Source organism: Nicotiana tabacum, chromosome 3, assembly GCF_000715075.1.
Source record: "Nicotiana tabacum cultivar K326 chromosome 3, ASM71507v2, whole genome shotgun sequence".
NCBI lineage: Eukaryota > Viridiplantae > Streptophyta > Magnoliopsida > Solanales > Solanaceae > Nicotiana > Nicotiana tabacum.
The window spans coordinates 201,471,221-201,477,313 of record NC_134082.1 but is presented as its reverse complement, the minus strand read 5'-3'; positions in this window follow the sequence as shown (position 1 = coordinate 201,477,313).

Below are 6,093 nucleotides of genomic sequence, written 5' to 3'. Positions count from 1 at the left end.
ATTTTCCCTATTTCTGCTTCGTTATGCTTTATTTAACTATGTTATATGGTATCGGATTGGTCGGATCGAGTTCAGAAAAGATTTGGTAAGGTTTGAGACACTTAGTCTCTCTAGAGTGAGTTTAAGTTGGAAAAGTTAACCGGATGTTGACTTATGTGTTAGAGGGCTCGGATATAAGTTACAAAGGTTCAGTTAGCTCCGGGAGGTGATTTGTGGCTTAGGATCATGATCAGAATGAATTTTGGAGGTCCGTAGTAGATATAGGCTTGAATTGGTGAAGTTGAGATTTTGGCGATTTCTGACTGGTAGGCGAGATTTTGATATAAGGGTCGGAATGGAATTCCGTGAGGTGCAGTAATTCTGTTGTGTCATTTGGGATGTGTGCGCAAAATTTTAGGTCATTCAGATGTGGTTTGGTTGGGTTTTTGATCGAACGCGTAATTTGGATGATTTTAGAAAGTTTGGCTTGAATCCGATGTAATTTGGGTGATTTGATGTTGTTTGAGGTGTTTTGATGATTGGAACAAGTTTGAATAAGGTATTGGGATATGTTTGTGCTTTTGGTTGAGGTCGCGGGGGCCTCGGGGTGATTTCGAATGGTTAACGGAGAAGTTGGATTTTTGTTGCAGCTGCTGAATTTGTTACTTTTGATATTTTTGCACGTGCGGATTGGTGACCACAGCGGCACCGCACGTGCGGAAAGGGAGTCGCAAAAGCGAATTTGGGAGGAAGTGTTAGGAACCGCAAATGCGATAGTTTGACCGCACTTGCGGAGTTGCAGGTGCAGAGTGTTGACCGCAGATGCGAATTTGGCTCATTAAGTGATTTCCCCAGAATCGGAGGAAAGACTGCATATGCGGTACCGCAGAAGTGGCTATTTTGCCGCAGATGCGGAACAACTGGGCAGAACATATAAGTTATCTTATTTCGCGAATTTGAGTTATTTCACCATTTTTGACTTCGGCTTGGGAGCCTTTTGGGCGATTTGAGAGAGGGTTTTCAAGAGAACTTCATTGAGGTAAGGAATTTGAACCTAAAATTCGTTCCTATGCTATTATTTCATGGATTAGAGCTAGAAATTATGGCAATCAAAGGTTAAAATTGGGGAAACTAGGGCTTAGAAACTTAGGCCTTTAATTGTGGATTTGGAGGACCATTTGGGGTCGGATTTGAGAACTTTTGTTATGTATGAACTCATGGGAAGATAAGGAACCTATTGATGTGAAAATTATTGAATTCCGAGACGTGGGCCCGGGGGTCAGGTTTTGGTAATTTCAAGATTTGTGCCCTTTATTGATTGTTTTTGCTTGGGCTCCGTTCCCATAGCATATTTTGACGTCCTTGTTCTGATTTTGGCTAGATTCGACGCGCGTGGAGGCCGATTCGAGGGGCAAAGGCGTCGTAAGCTAGAGATTTAGCCGGTTCGAGGAGAGTAATGATTGTAAATGATGTACTGAAGGTTTAACCCCGGAATTGCACATCGTAGTGCTATATTAAGGCGAGACACACGCTTGATAACGAACGTGGGGTCATGCACTATTGGGGATTGTGACTTGGTTTGTCTCGATTGAGGATTTTACCGCGTATTTGACTGAAAACTATTTGCTATCATCATTACTTGAGTTGAATGCCATATCTGGGCCTAGTGCCAACTATTTGAACCCTTCGGGGCTTTTTACTGATATTTCCTCATTGTTTTGACTTTTTACTGAACTCAGTCATGTTATATTTCACAATTTTTCGTACTCAACCATGTTTACTCTGTTTTAACTCTTATATGATCTTTTAAATGATATTTTGGGCTGAGAAACATGTTTTACTACTGCCCGAGTAGCTTGTGAGGATTTTTGACTGAGTAAGGCCGAGGGCCTATGTTGTGAGGAAAAATTTGATACTGATTATGAGGCCTAGGGCATGAGATATGTACGCCACGAGGTGTCATGATTGATATGAGGCCGAGGGCCTAGTGATGATGCCACCAGGTGTCTTGATATTGCGCTTGGGCCGTAAGGGGCCCCTCTAGGTGTCTGCACACCTCCCAGTGAGCGCGGGTACCCATTGTGATGTGAGATTGAGCCCGAGGGGCTGGTATTGTTCTATGTGATTGCTTGAGGGGTTGGTACTGTTCTGAGATATTTCCCGAGGGGCATATTTGTTGATATTGTGCCCGAGGGGCAAGCCTTTATGTGTTTACTTTTTATAATTGACTATCAATTTTCTACTTAATTATTGAAAAGGGCTTTTCATGAAACTACATTTGAGTTAAAGGATTCTACCTATCATTCACTGATTCACTGTTTTTTAAATAGTTTTACTGCTTCATTATAGAATGTTTTGTGCCTTATGTTATTTCTTACTTTCAGTCGTTATTTACATTTGTTACTCACTAAGTTGGAGTACTCACTTTACTCTCTGCACCCTGTGTGCAGATTCAGGCGTAGCTGGTTCCGCTCCCGAGTGCTGATCCCTCCAGCTTCAGGCGGACATTCGGAGTTCATGAGGTAGCTGTTGGCGTCCGTAGCCTCGTGTCTCTACTCCTTTATCATTTCTATTTCTTCTCAGACATTTGTACTAGCTTATAGACTTAGCAGACTTGTATTATGGCTTATAGATGCTCATGACTAGTAACACCCCGGTTAGGACTGTGTTGGGTTGTACTTCCGTACTTTATTGATATTATCCGCTACTTAGTGTTATTAAATCATGTTTTAGACTGTCTTTATGATGTTTTAACTGTTTAAAAAGTGAATTGGGTTTAATTGGCTGGCCTTGTCTTCACGAGAGGCGCCATCACGACCGGATTCGGGTTTAGGGTCGTGACAAGTTGGTATTTGAGCCTAGGTTACATAAGTCTCATGAGTCATGAGCAGGTTTAGTAGAGTCTCGCAGATGGGTACGGAGACGTCTATATTTATCCTCAAGAGGCTGCAGAACCTTTAGGAAAAACTTCATATTCTTAAAATTCTTATCTTGCAAACTTGTTGATCCGAGTACTAAACTTCTGTTATTTTATTCTCTCACAGATGGCGAGGACACGCGCTATTAGTCAGGGTGGACGACCACCTGTGTCACCAATTGTGGCCACCAGAGGCCGAGGACGCGGTCGTAGTAGAGGCAGGGCAGCTAGGGCAGCACCTACAAATCCACAAGCTGCCCCAGCTTAGGATCAGGTTCCAGCTATGGACGCTCCAGCAGCACCAGCTCAAGCACCAGCTGTGCCCATTGTGATTCCGGGTCTTCAGGAGGCCTTGACTCAGATCTTATCAGTTTGCACTGGCCTAGCTCAGGTGGTTTCAGCCACTATAGCCGCAGCTACTTCTCAGGCCGAGGGAGGCAATCAGACTCCTGCCACTCGCACACCTGAGCAGGTCGTGCAGGGACTTCAGACGTTAGGGGCACATCCAGCCCATCCGGTTGTAGCTGCTCAGGACTATGTAGTTCCTGTCATACCGGAGGATGAGCAACGTAGGTTAGAGAGGTTTGGTAGATTGTAGACTCCGACCTTCAGCGGTGTAGAGGGCGAGGATGCATATGGCTTTTTGGACAAGTGTTAGAGGATGCTTCGTACAACAGGTATTCTGGAGACTAGCGGAGTCGCTTTTACCACTTATTAGTTTTTAGGGGCTACTTTCACTTGGTGGGAGGATTTTGAGAGGCGTAGGCCTGTTGGTGCAGCACCCCTTACCGGGTAGCAGTTCTCTGTTCTTTTTTTTGAGAAGTATGTGCCGCAGTCTCACAAAGAAGAGCTGCGTAGGCAGTTTGAGTGGTTGCGTCCGGGGGAGATGACCATGTTACAGTATGAGTTGAGGTTCTCTAAGTTGGCTCGTCATGCCATCTGGTTGGTTCCGACAGATCAAGAGAGGATCATGAGGTTTGTGGATGGTCTTACTTATTAGCTTCGTATTCTCATGACAATGGAGAGGTTGACTAGTGCTAATTTTGAGGAGGTTGTGGATATTGACCGTGAGATTGAGTCTGTTCGTCGCCAAGAGCGAGAAGAGAGGGAGGCCAAGAGGCCTCGAAGATCTGGTAGTTTCAGTGGTGCTCCTTCGAGGGGTCAGTTTCAGCACGACAGAGGCCGTCCATTCAGGCATGCTTAGCCTGCTCACCCAGGTTATTGTGGGGCATCATTCGGGTCATGGTTATCACAGTTCTCAGCAGGGCCAGTCATCACTTAGTGCCCTTCTAGCTCAAAGTTCATCTCGTGCTCCATTAGTTCAGGGCTCTTCTATGCCGAGTGCATCTGCTAGTCACTCCGGTGCGAGGGGTTCCCTTTAGTCCCCTTCTCCAGCACTTGGGAGTTGTTATAAATGTGGTGAGATGAGTCATATATGGAGGCAGTGCCCTCATCGTCTTACGAGTTCATCTCAACAGAGGGGTCAATCATCAGCTTCAACGCCAGTTACTTCACCACCACCCGCCCAGCTAGCTAGGGGTAGAGGTCAGTCAGCTAAGGGTCGCCCCAGAGGGAGAGGTCGATCAGGGGGCGGTCAGGCCCGTTTCTATGCACTCCCAGGCAGACCCGATGTTATTGTTTCAGTCTGCCACAGAGATGTCTCTGTATTATTTGATCCCGGTTCCACCTTTTCTTATGTGTCATCACACTTTACTCGTTATTTGGGTACGCCCTGTGAGATTCTTGCTTTACCTGTTCATGTATCTACCTCGGTAGGCGATACTATTATGGTAGACCATGTGTACCGGTCATGTGTGGTGACTATTGGGGTCTGGAGACCCGTATGGATCTATTATTATTGTGTATGGTGGATTTTGATGTCATTTTGGTCATGGATTGGCTATCTCCGTGTTGTGCTATTCTGGACTGTCATGCTAAGACAGTCACATTGGCTATACCGGGTATGCCACGGATCGAGTGGCGAGGTGTGACTGATTATGTCCCTAGTAGAGTGATCTCTTTCTTAAAAGCCCAGCGTATGGTTGGGAAGGGTTGTCTTTCATATCTAGCCTTTGTAAGGGATGTCGAGCTGAGACTCCCAATATTGGCTCTGTTCCAGTTGTGAGGGATTTTCCTGATGTGTTTCCTGCAGACCTGACTGGCATGCCACCGGATAGGGATATTGATTTTGGTATTGACCTGGTGCTGGACACTCAGCCCATTTCTATTTCGCTGTATCGTATGACACCAGCGGAGTGGAAGGAATTAAAAGAACAGCTTTAGGAACTCCTTGAAAAGGGTTCATTTGGCCTAGTGTGTCACCTTGGGGTGCCCGGTTCTATTTGTGAAAAAGAAGGATGACACTATGAAAATGTGCATTGATTATAGGAAATTGAACAAAGTAACAATTAAGAACAAGTATCCTTTGCCTCGCATTGATGATTTATTCGACCAACTTCAGGGAGCAACAATGTTCTCCAAGATTGATCTCCGTTTAGGTTATCACCAGTTGAAGATCAGGGACTCGGATATTCTTAAGACAACTTTTAGGACCAGATATGTTCATTATGAGTTCTTAGTGATGTCTTTTGGGCTGACTAATGCTCCAGCGGCATTCATGCATTTGATGAACAACATATTTCGGCCTTATCTTGACTCATTTGTCATAGTCTTCATCGATGATATTCTGGTATATTCGCGTAGTCAGGAGGAGCACGCGGAGCATTTGAGAGTTGTGTTGCAGAGATTAAGAGAGGAGAAGCTTTATGCAAAATTCTCCAAGTGTGAGTTTTGGCTTAGTTCAGTGGCTTTCTTAGGGCACGTGGTATCCAGCGAGGCTATTCAGGTTGATCCGAAGAAGATAGAGGTAGTTCAGAGTTGGCCAGACCATCCTCAGCCACAGAGATTCGCAGTTTTCTTGGTTTGGCGGGTAATTATCGCCATTTTGTTCAGGAAGTTTCATCTATCGCATCACCCTTGACCAAGTTGACTCAGAAGGGTGTTTCATTTGTATGGTCGGACGAGTGTGAGGAGAGCTTTTAGAAGCTCAAGACAACTTTGACTACAACTCCAGTATTGGTCTTGCCATCAGCTTCAGGTTCATATACCGTGTATTGTGATGCTTCGAGAGATGGGATTGGTTGTGTGTTGATACAGGAGGGAAGAGTTATTGCTTATGCTTCTCTTCAGTTGAAGCC